The sequence below is a fragment of the Erpetoichthys calabaricus genome, chromosome 3 (assembly GCF_900747795.2).
Source record: "Erpetoichthys calabaricus chromosome 3, fErpCal1.3, whole genome shotgun sequence".
Lineage (NCBI taxonomy): Eukaryota > Metazoa > Chordata > Cladistia > Polypteriformes > Polypteridae > Erpetoichthys > Erpetoichthys calabaricus.
In genome coordinates this window covers 231188463-231206229 of record NC_041396.2, presented here as the reverse complement: position 1 = coordinate 231206229, position 17767 = coordinate 231188463, and positions in this window count along the sequence as shown.

The window sequence follows — 17767 nt, the reverse complement described above, 5'->3', positions numbered from 1 at the left end:
AGTGTGGTCAAATGTTATTTTTGCCTTTTCAGTCCAGAGGTCCTGGTCCTTACCTAGGTGTTCATAGGCACATTTTAGTCTTGCCCTGGTATTCTTTCTGGAATTCCTTCTTCCTGGCACACCTCCCATGTAGATTTAATTTGTGCACCCTCATTATAATGGTAGACATGCACTTTCATATCAACTGTGGCAAGAGCTACCTGTAGGTCCCATGAAATTTGGGGGTTCTTAGAGACTTCTTTGAGCATTTTGCCAATTTCTGCCTTTTTGTCACCATGTACTGCAAATGCACAACTGATTTATTTTTTAATATAGTTTTATTTGTAGTACTAGTAGTATTGCCACATCTCTAAAGTACAGTGAAGATCTTTCTTGTATGTCTGACCAAAATTTTATCAGTGGAACTAGAAGGAGGCAACTTCATTCTAAAACAGATGGGTAATTGATCCTAATCGTTATGACTGACATGCACATATTGAATGTAACCTACAATTAATGTCGTGAGAAGTTTTTAGAATTCATTGGAAATTTGTAATTTTAATGTGCTCTTACAAATGTTAATTCATGTTTAAAATGCTAACTTTGATTTTATATGTCAATGTTGAATTGACTTCCATTTGTTGCTGTGCCAGCTTGTTTGTTGCTGATCAACTCCCAGCTAATTTGCTATCTCGGATGACATTAAGTGTCATCGTCCAGTCCATCTTCCACTGAGGTCCCAGTCGGGAGCCTCTTTTCAGAAAAGAAGTGGAAGACTCTGAAAAACAACATGCCCACAAAGGTCCAAGGAGATATCTGGGAGTCTGCCCTGCCTCTGGAGGTCTGCCCCATGAAGATCATCACATCCAGTCACATGTTCCTGATATAAAAGTGCGGAGATAGCTGAAGGAACAGTTCAGTTTCACTCGTCTAGAAATCCATCGCTGAAGCTGCCACACAACACTAAGGGGCCTATCCCTTGTAACTGGGGACAAAGACAATGCAGCTATTACATCACGGAATGTAAAACCTTTATTTTGTTACAAGGAGTAACTTGAGAGCTTGTTTATCCAAGAAAGAAATCACCTAATTTGATTGATTTTAATTCAGCACTTCTTACTTGGTACCATAGATAGAGATGTACTCAAATAAAACTGTTTTTGGATTCACCCAATCCTAGGTTATCAGTTCTGTTTTATTTGCTGTTTTGAAACTCAAGTGATCCAAGAGCTATGGCCTTTCCATCTACCTTGCGTGGTGACTTGTTCCTACAAAGGCTTTTTCATTTATTGACTTAATAAGTACTAATCCCTGACATCAATTATTATACTCCTTCACAAAGGCCATGTCTCCCTCCTCCGCTCAACGGCCTATTTGTCCACAGCTCATGGGCTGCTTATCAGTAGTCTGTGAGTGCACTGCGCTGCTTCTCTTTACTCTAAATGCTTGCACTTAGCAAGAAATGTGTCGAAATAAAATCACTCTTGGGTTTTCCTAAACCTGGATTTTCACTTGCATTTTACGTTTGATATGTTTCTAAGAACTGCTAAGCTGTTTCATCTTTTATCTTGCTTTCTTCAAAGCTGCTGTGATAGTGCAATGGATTTCTCATTGACATCTTGCCTGTCTCAAGTGAGAAATAATATTTTATATTTTCTTGTGCACTTCTGTGTGGTTGTGGTATAAATAATTTTGCAGTCCTCTTTATGAACATAATAAATCTGTAAGGGCTCATTACCACTATTTACATAAACATAACATTAGTTTTCAATTTTTCAGAATAAAGTATTGCTGTATTTTTCAATAATTGCAAGCTGTCAACATCCATGCTTCTTAAACAGAGATCTAGTCATCTCTTCCATTCATTCACTCATTTATAATATTCATTGCTTCCTGGTAAAAGTCGCAAGGACCTGATTGCTGTCAAACCTGGCACAAACATATGCAAGTTAGCAGTCAAAGATGCCAGTTCATCTCATTGCAGGCACTCATTTTTCACACTATAGCAGGAATCCACATTAATAGAATCCACAGAGAAATATTTTCTCATAAATAGATAGAATATGGGAATTGAAACATAAGGTTAAAAAGCTGTGAGACTGCAGCCATACCATCTACCTTTTTAAATGATTTTTATAGTAAGGCTGCTGAATGTCTTTGGTATTTTAATCTGGTTTTGTATTGGGCATTGTTTCATAACTCTCTATTGTGTTCTTTCCAACCTCTGCAGTTTTCAAACAATCGGGAATGGTATGCCACAATTATCTGAAAAGCAAAGCCAACAGACTTACCATTGTTTATAATGTATGAACATACAGCAAGTTTGCAAACTTTCATTAATTTGGTCATTATGGCAGCTACTTTTGCCAATGTGTTCCAACATCTGGTAATGATTTTTGTAAACAATAGATCTGAGTGTCATGGAAGTGATGGAACAGGAGATTCTGGTAATGAATCAGACATCTCTGTAGAGGGCCAGTGAATAGTATGAAGAAGGGAGCATTTGCTGCTCAATTTCCACAAGTGGTGATTTCCCACTTTCTTCATTGGCTCTCAGCTGAGCCAACATTGGACATTCTACCATTTGGCTTTTCTGTTCCTGCAACTAGTTTTCATTATATCTTTTGATTTTATCCATTTGCCTAGGTTTACAATAATAGCATAATTCAAGCACAACACCTTTGTCCAGACTGCCTTTGAATTCCCAAACATCTTCTCATGTTCCAACCATACCAAAGAGTGGTACTATATTTAGCATAAGTGTATCTAATAAAAGGGCAGAGTGGTGGCTCTCAGGCCAGTTTGAATCCAGTAAACGCCAAAAGTGACTCTACTTTGTTGGGTCCTTGAGCAAGGCCCTTAACCTGAAATTGCTATGTCCTGGGTATGATTTTAATCTGCATCCAGCCCTGCACGTAGGCCCTCCAACCTGCAAGGAAAAAGCTGGGGGTTGATGGCAGAATTGGCACTCCAGCCACTATAAAAACCTCACACTGTTCCATTCCATCTTAATTAGTGTGATGCTGAGGTGTCACACATTGCATGGCTGCACTTGGGTCCTAATCTGGGATCCTGAGTTGGTTTGTCATGTGGTGAGTGCGGCAATGTGCTGTATCAGCACATACTTCTAACCTCCATCTAAAAAAATATCAGCAAAGCAGTTAAAGGTCTAGTTTTAATGGCTATGAATAAGGTAATCCAATATTGTACACCATACCCCTTAGGTCAGCTTACTTGTATACCAAGCCAACGGTAAGTACCAACTTCAGTGTGAATCCTTGCTTTCTGGTCATGAATATGGACATGGTAGGAAAATAAATGTATAGGATTACAAGTATATTTTTTTATGTTTAATTATGTAACCCAAATCCTAAACATATTTTCCACTACAAGCATCCAAAGTGAAAATCATAGAAAGAATGGCGAAATAAGGCTTTTAAAACTGTATCAACCACATCAAAGAATACCCTTTATGTTGGATGTTTTTCAACAAATAGTTAAGTTGTTAAAAATCCATCAATTGTATACATCTGTTTAACATGTGAAAGAGTGTTATAAATATTTTACCAAATCCTTAAAACAAATGGTGCAAAAAAATGTGTGATGGATGGATGCCATTGTGATCTTACTGCCTTTTGCCAAAAATGCCTGAAGCTTTTACTAGGAGGCACCCACAAGAAAATCTTGGACTGACACTCATTATTAATATGCTTAAGTATGTCTCTCATTTGAGAGAATAATCTAGCAAACTATACCCTTTACTAAAGAACCACATGGAGACAGCTCGATGAATGCAGGACTTGCTGTGCAATCATGTAATAATTCCACCCAGGGAATCTAATAATAATTATGTCAAGCCATTCCTTACACTTAATCGTTCTAGCATTAGCAAGGCTGTTTTAAAATTAAAAAGAGAAAAAGTTTTGGTAAGTAAGGTGATTTCTGAATCATACACACAAAAACAAAAAAAAATAATAAAACAGCCAATATCTTGTATAATTCTGCTTTGTACTTGGGTGCCCCATGATGCAGTTCCAGAAATGGCAAAAGCCTTAGCAGATCTTCACATTAAATACAGACTTCACTACAAAGCCTAATCAATTATCCCAAGTTTCTCAGATGATACTGTGGACATTAGTCTGTTATGTAAATTCTCATTATTAATAATATGAGGAATGCCTATATCCCCAGTATAGCCGAGGCTAAAGCGGATTTGTATTTTAAAAATATGTTAAGGCTGGGGGTAATAAAGAAATGTTAGTCGATGGTTTAACAAGATTTAACTTTGTAGTTTTTTAAATGATATTTGCAAAATCAACAGGTTTCAATATGGTTTCTCCTCTGTGCCTAAAGTAGAATAGTTTATCGATGGCCTAGGTGAACTTGTTTCATAACTATTATTAATATAACCTATGGCAGTACAACATTCTTTCCTTTGGTTGTCATGGAACACCAGTGACCTTTCAGTTTGACAGACTGCTCTGCCCTGAAAAAGACTTTCCTTCTGTGTATTTGAATGACATTGTGGTTTTCTCATGCACTTGGGAGGAACTCTTTCGGCCCCTCCAAATGTCATTTTGGTCTATAAGAAACCACATATCTGGGAACTGTGTAGGGCCATAGTCAGGTTAAGCTGCAAAAGATCAAGTTACAAGCAAAACACAATTGGACAAAACCTTAAGTTGTAGACACATGCTGTTTTTGAGGTTAGGAGGTTTATTATTAGAGTTTGAAAATCCACTTTTCTGAAGCAGGTGGCTTTCTTAAGGAACTGATAAGGAACTAGACACCTATTGTAGTGGCATGAAATTGAATTACTCAGGTAGCATTCTCATTCTGGTTTTCTGTTTTTTTTACTCCAGATCATCATATTAGGAGACAGGACTGGGAACCATGTCAGAGACACAGATTGTCAACAGAGAAATGTATTATTATTGAGGATAACTTCATTTTGCTCACCAACCATGCTTCATTTCACTAAATAGTTACCAGCCTTCGTGTTACCAGTGGTTCCTTGACCTACAGCAATGCCATTATATAAAGGAATGGTTGTAATAATAGTAATCGCATACTTTTTCTAGGGTTCACTGCCTCATGATAAAGTCTTTAATGGAGGGATTCTTATCATAAGTTTCATCACCATGTTGTTCTTAAAAGAATTTGTTTCAAGAGAATGCAACAAGGGGTAAAGAGACTCAAATAGGATTTTGTGTGACTGTCTTTTTTTCATCAGCAACAAAGGCCAATTCATGTATTACTCAAAACATTTAACTCCACCTAAACTCCATCAGAAGATACATCAATAAATGTGCTCTCATTTATCTGACATGACTTTAACAATCAGGTAGAAAGTGGGATTGCCTGGTCAAAGATGGAGAGGCAGAGGCACTGAGGAAACGGAAGTGAAAGAACATGGCAATTCTGATAACGAAATGCCAAGGGAGACCATCACCTCTTCCCAAGAATGCTTTGGTAACTGATCACTTACGTGTTTTATGGATTTGTAAAGATGCAGCAGCTATAAAAATTATTCAACCCTTGGAAGTTTTCACATTTTGTTATACCACATTGAATCAGTAGATTTTATTCGACTCATCAACAGAAAAAGACTCTTTAATGCCAAACAGAACTCTGCAAATTGATTTAAATTAATTACAGATAAAAAACACAAAATAATTGACATTGACGATGTTGAATTGTCTGGTGGTATGGTTATGTGATCTGCAGCGATGATCACTTGGTGGCAAAGACAGCCCACAAGGAAGGCAGCCATGTGTGGTACCCAAAGTAATGCTGGCTCGATCGGTTTGAGGGATGATAAGTGGAAGTCAATGCTGCCCCTGAGGATGCCCTGAATCAGAACAAGTGGAAAGCAATGTGCTGAAACTCAGACTGCTTCAATGGGAGACAAAAACTAGGAAGAAGAAGAAGAAGAAGTCCACTGTACTTTAAGGTTTTACAACAATAAAATGTGAACATTTCCAAGGAGGCATTCTACTCCTACCAACATTTTAATGAGGAAAATGTGAAAGGGAAGGTAACTTCAAATCCCTCTTTTCCAGGCGCTGTACTAACTCACTGGGATAATAATACTTATGATATATTATAGTAAAATACTTCTTAGCTTGGAAGCAATCAGTTTTTCTCAGCATTCTAGTCTCTTACAAATAGAGCTATTTAAAGCATCATTCAACTGAAGTGAACCATAAAACAAATCACACAATGATATGATTCACAAACTGGAATATTCAAATGTTTCTTAAAAAAAGCTATGCTGTGTTACACCCTGGGTCCAGTGTAGTTTTAGTTGTCTTTTTTACCTGTCAGTTTACACCCAGGTATTTTACATTTTTTGTCTTATTTTTTCCTTCTTTTAATGTTTCTTTAAAAGTTCACAACTCTGTGCTTCTGATTGCTGTTTCAATAGATGCACTTCAATGAAATAAAAGATTATATGCAAAAAAACTTTTGCGACATAAATATTTTTATTGCATTTTTAATAAGACCAGACAAAGAACAGAGCCCAGTCTGGTCAATTTCCTGACCACTTTACAACTTAGCATCCAATCTCAGTAATGCAGATTAAATACTGTACTATACCTTCAGGTCCTGCACTCATTCATTTATGTGTCCGTTGGCAAGTTTTTCTTGAACTGTGTGCTCAGTATCTCCCCTTCTGTAAATAGACTTATGCCTTTCAGTGAATGTGCAATAGGTTAACTTTCAGACGATGTTTATTTTTAATAGGCATTTCTAAGCACTCAGTGGTGCGCTCTTTATTTCAGGGGCTTCTGTGAAATCACTTCTGGCATTTCAACTTTACAGAAGGAGATTGATGCCCTTTAGTGATCTCTGCTGCTTTAACTACTAGAAGTGTTTTTCATTTGACCAGTATGTTTCTTAAGCTTTTCCCGGCATTGATTTTTCCTTAAGCACATTCTGTCATACGTACAAATATACCAAACAACACACTTTAGAATTAAGAGATGTTAAAAGTTGCCTCATTTAGGAACTAGTTCTGTAGCCCATACTCTTTATATTAAGTATTAATAATTGTGGTAAGTATATAAGCAATAAGATGGTTACATTTACAGATAATATCCAATTAGGTGGAATGGCAGATAATGTAGAATCAGCTGAATCCCCGCACAGGGAACTGAACAACATACAGGCTTGGGTAGATTTGTGTCAGATGAAATTTAATGTAATTACATGTAAAGAATTAAATGTAGGAAGTAAAAATGTTAGATTTGAATACACAATTGGAGCTTTAAAACTTGAAATTACAACTTATATGAAGGACCTAGGAGCAGCAGTGAATTCATTGCTGTGTATATTCAAACATTATACAGAAGGCCACAAGGACGTTAGGCTATATAAAACATAGAGTATACTTAAGTCAAGAGATATGTTGCTAAAGCTTTAAAACACAATAGTGAGGCCTAACAAAATGATACGTTAAACGGCACAATGTATAGAATACAAGACTTGGAATGGCGGCATGCATGGAAGCGGGATCCCGGAGCTCTCCATTTAGATGTTGCTTTGTTCTTTATTTTATTTTTTATTACTTTTAAGCACAGTGAGCAAGTGTACTCAGTCTAGAAAAGTTCACACAACATACAGCTTGCAAGACATACTGGATATTGAAATGAAGGGCTTTATTCCCCCACCACCGAACGAGTTTTTGAGCACATTGGTGCCTATTAGGATTACTACTCTAGCGAGAAAGCAGCACAGGCAAAGGTGTTAGAGGAATCAGAAGTGGGGTAAGATAGTCGGCATCAATGCTAGGCTAAAGAAGTCCACCAAACTAGTCAACTCTACCCAGTCTGTTCATTGTAAACATCCAGTCTATAGTCAATAAGATCAACAAACTGAGACTAAAGATTTCTTCATTCGGGATGAATGGCTGTGCCTCACTTTTCATTGAAACGTGGATGAATGCTAACATCCCCGATGAGGCTTTTGAGCTAGCAGGCTGGAATGATTACCATTCAGATCAGACCATTAAGTCCAGTGTGGGAAGAGGTGATGGAGAGTGCATATATTTAAATAACACTTGGTGTACGTCCATGGTCATTGCTGAACAATATTACTTTCTGAACTTCGAATTCATAATACTGAAGTGCAGACCTTTCTGTGTGCTGAGGAAATTTACATTCTTGTCCCTCACCACAATTTATATCCCTCCACAAGCTAATGTCAAGTTGGCATTGACTAAACTGCATGATGGTACGAATGGTCTGCAAAACATTCATTCAGACGGCTGTTTATCTTAGCAATTTTAACCACACCAGACTTAAAACTGTGCTTCCCAAATTTTATCAGTATTTCGATTTTCCAGCCAGAGGGAATAATACACTGGATCACATATACTGTAATGTAGCAAATGCTTATACACTGTTGCCTTCCCTTCACATTGGCTGGTCTGATCGCATTTCCTTGTTCTTGACTGCAACATACAAACCCCTTATTGCCAGGACAAAACCTACTGTGCAGACAATGAGAGTATGGCCCAAGGGAGCCATAACTGCATTACAGGACTGCTTTGATGATACCGATTGAGAACTAAATGCCTATGCCTCCTCTGTTTTATCCTACATTATAATTTCTATATGGACAATGTCACTAGTTCTAGGAGCATCCATGCTTTCCCTAACAGGAAGCCCTGGATGAACAGGAAGGTCCAAGTCCTGACCTTAATCACTGCTTCACACAATTTAACAAAATCAGCAACTAAACTATCACCAAACTAACCCAGCAAGAGGCACTGTTGTGCACTCTGGAGCTGAATGTACATGAGGTGAGATGGGCTCTAAGCAACATTAATCCATATAAGGCAGATAGCCCTGATAGGGTTCCTGAATGGGTCCTGAAGCATTGTGCAGAACAGCTGACAGCAGTGTTCAATAGCCTGTATAGTATCTCCTTAAAACAGGCCGCTGTCCCCACTTGCCTCAAGTCCACTACAATAGTTTCTGTTCCAAAACAGGCAGTAGTCAGGTGCCTGAGTGATTATCGCCCACTGGTCCTGACACCTACTATTATGAAGAGCTTTGAGTGACTTGTCCTCAGACACATTAAGAGCAATATCCCCTCCTCCCTGGACCAATACCAGTTTTCTTACAGGACAAACATGTCAACTGAGTATGTTATCTCACTTGCCATTTACACTGCCTTGTCAAACTTGGAGGTAAAGGAAAGCTATGCACAGATGGCTTTTCATTGACTACAGCTATGCCTTCAACAACATCTCTCCCAACAAATTGGCTATTAAACTAAACGAACTCGATGGGTCTCAACTCACACCTGTTCAACTGGATTTTTGATTTTCTTATTAACAAACCATAAACCGTGTGCATGGGTAAGCACTTTTCTTCATCTGTAATACTGAACACTGGGGTACCACAGGGCTGTGTGCTGAACCCCCTCCTTTACTCCCTCCTCACAAACACATCCATGACACTAATATCATAATAAAGTTTGCAGATAACACCACCATGATAGGCCTGATCTCTAATAATGATGAAGCAGCCTATAGAGTGACTTGTCGAAAATCTGGAAAGTTGTAGCCAGAACAACAATCTTGCACTCAGTTCCAGGAAAACAAAGGAATTGGGTCTGGACTTCAGGAGACTGAACTACATCGGTCACTATGCCATCAGCATTAATGGCAGGAGGTTGGAGACAATCCAGAGTTTCGGATTCTTGGGAGTCCACATCAGCCAGGACCTGTCATGGACAACAAACACAACAATGGCCAAGAAGGGTCTTCAGATGCTTCACTTTCTGAGGAGCCTGATGAAAGCACAATTCTTACAACAGCTGCTGGTTAATTTCTACATAGATTCTGTCATCATGTACCTCATTACAGCATGGCATTCTGGCTGCACCTCTGAGAACAAGAAGGCTCTCCAGCGTATCATCAAAATGGCTCAAAGAATTACTGGCGCTCAGCTACCATCACTGAAAGATATCTTCACTACCTGCTGCAGCAGAAAAACAAAGAATATCTATAGAGATATATACCACTCTATCCTCTGGCAGGCACTTCAGAGCCTTGCATGCCCAGACTACCAGGCTGAAGAACAGCTTTTACCCCAAAGTAATCAGCCTATTAAATACACAGAGATCAATACCCCTTCCTAAAACAGAACCACTACTGATTGAACTGAACTGAACTTCGGCATCAAGCACACATAGTTATACACTTATACATGTCTCATGTGGAACTCATGTCCATTATATTGACTGTAATTCTCACTGTGACTTCATTTATTATTTATTTATTTATTTATGCTTACATATTGGTCCTAGGTGTGACATTAAACTTCATTCGGCCCTGCAAGTGGTCCTCCAACTTGCAGGGAAAATTGGGGGTTGGTGGTAGGATTGGCACTCCAGCCACTGCAAAAACTTCATGATTTCTTTTCTGCTCTCTGCGGGAGTAGCTCTACTACAGCCGCCCATAAAAGAATTATGAAGAAGATTGGGGAAAGCCCTTAGGAGCTTCATCCCCAGAAGTGTCGAAATGAGGTCAGGCCAGTTGGGGATCGGAACTGGTGTGGTGCTGAGGTTTTGCCCACCGTACAGCATCTCTCGGGTCCCAATTTGAGGCGGTTCATCCAGCTTTGTAAACTTTGTATTTCATCGGCAGCACTCTCTGAGGTGCACAGTCCTGAGACTGGTCAGATCTTAGCAGGTGGGTACACCTTTTATTGGTCTGGTCACTCTGATGGCTGTCATACTCAGGGATCAGCTGTTGCTGTGGTGGATCGACTCCTTCTGATGGTGTCTGATGTCTCTCTTTTCAATGAGCATATTATGGGACTCTCTGAGATTAAGGATTAAGGCACTCTCTGGGTGCCTTGCCTGTTATCTCAGTCTATGCTCCGAACATGGTGAGTGATGTCTTGGTGAGGGAGACATTTTATTCGCAACTGTGCTCAGTGATTGATAGGTACCCTTGAGCTGACACTCCTCTGGTCATGGGTGACTTCAATGCAACCACTGGCACTGACAGGGCTGGATATGAGGATTGTGTCAATCCCCATGAGTCTGGCAACTGTGATGAAAGTGGCTGTATGTTCATTGACTTTGCAAAAGCTCAGGGGCTGTGGACTGCTGGAGCCTGGTTCCAGCGCCCTGAGCCACTTCGTTGGATTTGGTACTCCAACACTGGTGAAATGGTGAAGGAGATCGATCACATCCTTGTGGGCAGATGCTGGAGGCCCCTACTGAACTGCAGGGTCTGCAGAAGTGCCATTTTGTGAATTCTGACCACAGACTTGTTGTTGCTACTCTGATGATCCAGCTTAGGTCCAGTAGGCTACCGCCTCCTAGGAGAATGAGGCTGGACCTGGCCAGACTCCAAGATCAGGCTGTTTCTCTAATGAATTTGCACACAGTTGTGTGAGGAACCTGCAGACTTAGATGAGGCTGCCCATCCTAATGTGATGTGGGATACCTTTCGTAACAAGACCTTGAAGGCTGCTGAGGATTGTGCTGGTGTTGCCTGTGTTCCCAGAAGGAGGCGTTTAATCTCTCAGGGCACCCTGGATATCATCGAGAGGAGCTGAAGAACATGGCTTGGTGGCAACTCCAGTCTGTACCAGGAACTGATAAGGATGGCTGTGAGGGCTCTGAGGGCAAATAAAGAGGTGTTTGTTAGAGGATTCTGGAAGTAAGTGACACACCATCTACCATCTAGTGGCCCACTTCCTGCTTACAGAAGAATAGAAGCATTACGCACATCCAAATCTGTCCTTCGGAGAGTCACAGTCAGGGTGGGTGATGGAATGATCCTAACAGATGACACTGCATTTGTGACTTGCTGGGCTAGCTACTTTGAGCCGCTGTTTAAAACTGATCTTCTGGCTAGGACGATGGACATCTCTGTGAACCACCAAATCCCACTGAGATTACACAGGTGGTGAACCAGCTGAGGGTACGGAAGGCTGCAGGATCTGTGATGACTGATGTGAACTTCTCCGGGCTGGTGGTAAGGCTGTCCTTCTGGCACTACAAGCGATTTTTGCTTCAATTTGGGATAGGCATCAATCCAACTGACTGGAAAATGGGACTTTTCGTCCCTATCCTGACAGGGAAGGGTGATGCCTGGATTGTGGCAACTACAAAGGGATAACACTGCTCTTGGTGCGAGGTAAGGGCCTTGCTAGGGTCAGGGGTGTGTTCCTGCTCATACACTGTTGCATACACTGGGTGTTGGGCAGGGTCGTGGGGTCCAACGACTGTGGGGTATCTGTTGGTGAAGAGAGATTCACTGATCTTGACTTTGCCGATAATGCTGTGATCTTCCCAGAGTCAATGGAAGCTCTGATTGGGACTCTGAGTCTGAGTCCTGGATAAAAACCAAGATCCAGGCCTTTAATGACCTCTTGGGCACAGCCATCAGCAATGTGTCTTTCTGAGGAGGAAAATTCAACTTCATCAAGAGGTTTATTTACCTCAGCAGTGACATTCATGTGTCTGGTGACTCTTCCTATGAAGTCAGCAGAGGGATTGGGAGAGCTTTGGGGGGTCATGATGTCGCTGGAAAGGGGTGTGTGGTGCTCCTGATATCTCTGCAAAAGGACAAAGGTCCAAGTCTTTAGAGTCCTGGTGCTCCCTGTTTTGCTATATGGTTGCAAGATATGGATGCTATCCAGTAACCTGAGACAAAGACTGGACTCCTTCGGTACTGTGTCTCTTTGGATAATCTTTGGGTACCTCTGGTTTTACTTTGTGTCGAAAAAGTGGTTGCTCATGGTGTCCCAAATGAGACCTATTACCTGTATTGTAACAGAGCATCAGTTACAGCACTACAACCATGTGGCTCGATTTCCTGAGGGGAATCTTCTTAGATGAAGACCTGAGCGGATGGGCCAGACCAATTGGACACCCGTGTAACACCTGGCTGCAGGAGATAGACGGTCATTTCCAGAGGGTGGGAATGGACCATGTGTCTGCCTGGGGGTTTGCCTACTGGGATCCCGAGGTGTTTCATTGTGTGGTAGGTACAGCAACACGCTGTGCCAGTGCATGCTCCCCAACCTAACCTGACCTGCTTACATACTTACCTATTTATTTATTGCATTTAACTATTTGCACTGCATACCAGCACCTTATTTTTACTCTGTGTATATGTGGGATTGCTGATTGTAACTGTGCTTCTCATAGTTTAATCTTTATTTTGAAATTTGCGCTTCTTATAGTTTAATGTTTACTCTTACATACATTTTATATATTTTTTTATATATGTTCTTTATTTTTATCTAAAACATCTATAGGCTTGCTCCAAACAATATTTTATTGTATATTACAGTGACAATAAAGGGATCCTGATCTTGAAAAGTTCAAGGAGGTTATTCTTAAGCTTTATGATGCACTGGTTAGACCTCACAAGAGTAGTATGTGCAGTGTTGGCTTCAAAAAAGACATAGCAACACCAGAACAAGTCAAGAGAAGAGCGACTAGGCTGACTTTTGGACTGTAAGGTATGATTTATTGAGAAAGAGTAAATGACCATGTTGTTACTTTAAAATGAGTTCTTCAACAAGAACACAGAAACACAAATGGAAAAATAATTTGAAAAAGCTAAGTAAAATGCAGCACAATTTTTAATATTATTTAAACTGACCTGAAACAATAAAGGAGGATAATGGGTTCTTAAAATTCTTTGATGAAATCATAAACATTTTAGATTGACTGTAAAAAAAACACATCCATAATTGTATTAACTGCACAGATCTATGAAAACCAGTGCTTTATTATGATATGTTGTGGGATATAGTTTCACGTGAATCATTTTGTCCTTTAAAATCACTGATGGAACAAGAATTTATGTTTCTTATGAAGAAAAAAGTCAAGGGTTGAGCAACTCATCTTTATTGCCTTCACCTTTTGTTCTTTTACTGTGCCAGCATGTGCTCTCTAAACCTTGAGTAAACAGTACACAGCTGAGCCTGCAGAAATAGTGGTCCCCAGAAGAACTGCCAATTATATACAAAGCAAACCACTGCAACTACTTTAAAATATAAAAAAATACCCCCATAGTTTTATTTCCAAAATTATTTACTTTTCTCTTCAGTTTGACAATGCCCCTTTCATCTATTTTATTTCAAATTTGGACTGGTCAAGGTCAAATCAAACTGTAATATTACATTAGAAAGTAAAAAGGTGGAGATGGAATTAAAGGAGTTCAAATGTTTTCTCATAAAACAGTATTAACCATCATATTCTGAAGTGCATTAAAATGTAATTTGAGATGGAAAAACATCGTTAGAAATATAATTATACATGTATTCATTATATAAGGATGGTGCCTCAGAGATGAGCGTGCATAGAAAGCAAAATGAAAAAAGTGAAGGCTCTTAAATAACAAACTAGACATTAGTACATTGTGAAAAAAATACTTTTTCTAGTAGTTCTGCCTCGACATTCTTTAACCTTTCTTTCAAAGCAGCTTGACCTAGAATGTCTAATACAGAAGGTTATATCAAATATTGTAGCTTGAAAAACGTGGTGGCCATTAATAGTATTGATTAATGAAGCCAGTAAAGCAGATTCTTGATCAAAGTTGACCTTCTTTTTTAGAATAAACATGAGAAGTTTCTTAAACATGGTGTTCTGAGGGCTCTATTTACTGCTGCTATAACCAAGAATATAACTTGACAGCTTTAACTGAAAATCCATAATGAGCATGTGTGTCCCATAGTTTGGAATTGAAAAATGGGCTCACCTTTTCCAAGGCTGAAGGCTGTTGCTGTTTATTGGCCACTAATGCTGGAATTTCAAGCCAGTATTGAGGATTTTGTCAATATCATTGTTGAGCTCACTTTTCACTTACAGCATTTCTTTAAATGCACAGAGATAATACAATGATGTCCCAGTATTCTGTTCAGAATATCTAAAAAATTACAAAGTATGGTAAGAGTAATGAAAACTGAACATTCTGCATAAGAACTGCTCTTCTTTGCAATGGCAATTGTTTAGGTCCTTGTTAACACAACAGAAGAGAAGGGAATACAGTGCATGGGGTGGCAGAACCTGCGCTATGCAGATAATGTGTCTTGTGCGGATTCGATTAGGTTTTTCCAGCAAATCCCACAGATGGTCAATCGCATTGAGATCAGGTGAATTTGGAGTGCAAGTCAATACCACACATTTGCAGTGTGGCAGGGAGCACTGAAAGAGCCCACTGCCATCAGGGAATACTGTGTGGTCTGCAGCAATCTTGAGGTAGGTGGTACGTGTCAAAGCAACATCCACGTGAATGCCAGGACCCAAGGTTTCCCAGTAGATCATTGCTCAGACCATCACAGTGCCTATCCCAGTTTGTCTTCCTCCCATAGTGCATCCTGTTGCCATCACTTCCTCAGGTAAATGACACACATGCACCCGCTTGCCCATTTTTCCTGCTTCTCATATATCACCTTCAAGAACTGACTTTTCACTTGCTGCCTAATATACCCCCCCTCCCCTTGACAGGTGCCATTGTAATGAGATAATCAATGTTATTCACTTCACCTGTCAGTGATTTTAATATTATGTCTAATTAATGAACATTATTTTGTCATTGAGATTAGAACATCACATAAAGACCAAGGACATGCTGACTGGAATTCATCCAGCATCACCAGATGTATATATTGATCAAATGGAAGTTGAAATGGTAAATAACCTTAACTGCTCCATCTATAGCTTGAGAGAAATAAGCAAATACATTGACTTCAGAGTGAGAAAAGCTTCAGTTATATTAAACCAAACAACCAAAAACCGGAAAAGCAATGAATTCTTATTCAGTATATAATGAAGTTCTAAGGCACCATTATAGTCTCCATCCTTTACACCAAATACGTCACCTGTGAAGGAGTTAAGTGCAGAAACTTAATGCCTTCAACTTGCAGATACCTCTGTAAAATCCTGGGCTTCGACTGGGACAGCTTTGTCATAAATGAAACAGTAAGAAAGATAGAATTTTAATCAGTATTTTTAATCAATACATGATATAATTTTACAATTAAATACAAGTATATACTTATATGAAGTTATAATAATGAATTAAACATAAGGAAAAGAATTTAATGTAACTAATGTTGTTTTAAGCTTAGGCATGTGAGGCTTTTGCCTCATCTTAGAGGAGCCACCAAGACAGTTGCTAAGGGTAAAATGAAGTAGATGAGTAACAAATACCCCTCTAGAAAGTGTGAATAAACTAATGGAAAACACCCCACCTATGAAGGGGTGCTAAAATCAATAAAAGAGTCTGGAGATCACCTCTATTATAAGGCAAGTATCATATTAATATTAATTAATATGAATATTATTTCTTAATTAATATTAATTATTGTTAATATTATTATTATTAATAATTAATGTTAATATTATTATGCATTAATATCAATCAGATTAATGGGGGAGTCAAAAGGAGTCAGAAAACACTGGTGGGACTCGTTGATTGGATGAAGCTATATGCATATTACAAGTCAGATGATGTGATGTATTGGATGAGGTAATGTAACAGAAAAGCATAAAGGCACATTGTTTTATTGATTGCTCCCTTCATGGACTGAGACATTTGTGCATAGCTGTGTACAAATCAAGAATCGTTGTGTATTTTCATCTGGTCTCTGTGAATGACTTCCTTGAAAACAGAGGAAAGTTTTTCCACTATAGAAGCAGTATTAACTGATGATCCATTTCCTGAACAATTTTTAATCCTCAACTCAGTCAGGCTTCCTCCCCTTGCTGGGGTTCAAATTCATGTTTAATGTTGCTACTTTTTTATTTCTTTGTATGTATTAATTTTATTTATGTTAATTTGTAATTGATTGTGTTTATGTTTCTATGATTTGGTGATGTCCCATGCATGTTGTGGGTGGTCTCCCCAAGAGGCGAGGCCACTTGCCAATCACCTGGGGCCTCATGTATAAATGGTGCGTATGCACAAAAATGTTGCATAAGAACGTTTTCACGTTCAAATCGCGATGTATAAAACCTAAACTTGACATAAAGCCATGCATATTTCCATGGTAGCTCATACCCTGTTGTACGCAAGCTCTGCGCTCGGTTTTGCAAACTGGCGGCACCCAGCGTCAAAGCAGTGCTACTGTTCCTGTGTGGTTACCCTTTCTTTTTTAGATCCACATCCCTGACACGGCTTTATAAATACACTAAAATTAACCACATATTGTTTATTAGTTTAAGGCATCTGATTGTAATTAACCTGTAAACGCAATCAATCAGTCCATCAAGTGCTCCTTGTAGAACTGTTTGTACTTATAAGTACAATGACCTCACTGTAAACTTGCGATACAGTTATAATATTGAACAACCTGAGCCACTTTATAAAGCACATATTTACATATGATGACAATATCATTTTTAAGATGAAATGCAGCAAAATATGTTTATTATATTATACAGATAAAACTTTAACTTTAACTACACAGTGCCGCAGCGCTAGCGAGGAACTGGAGTTCCGTTCACAGATTGTTCCTGCCTTGTGCTGTATTTTTGCTGTGGCTGGCGCGACACTGGAAGGATAGATGGATAGAATAATTAAACACATACTACGAAGATATTTCAATGTTCCTTAAAAGTTTTGAAAAATTGGCGTTCTAAGCTTACAGATGGCTTAACGTCTATTACAGAGCTGATAGTGTGGCGATTGGGTATTTGGAGAAAGAAAAGTAAGGACAGGAATTGAGGGTTAGTACGTTTGAAAAAGACAGTACTGCTGCAATAAAATATTTCATCGAAGGTTGCGCATGGCGCAGCAAGC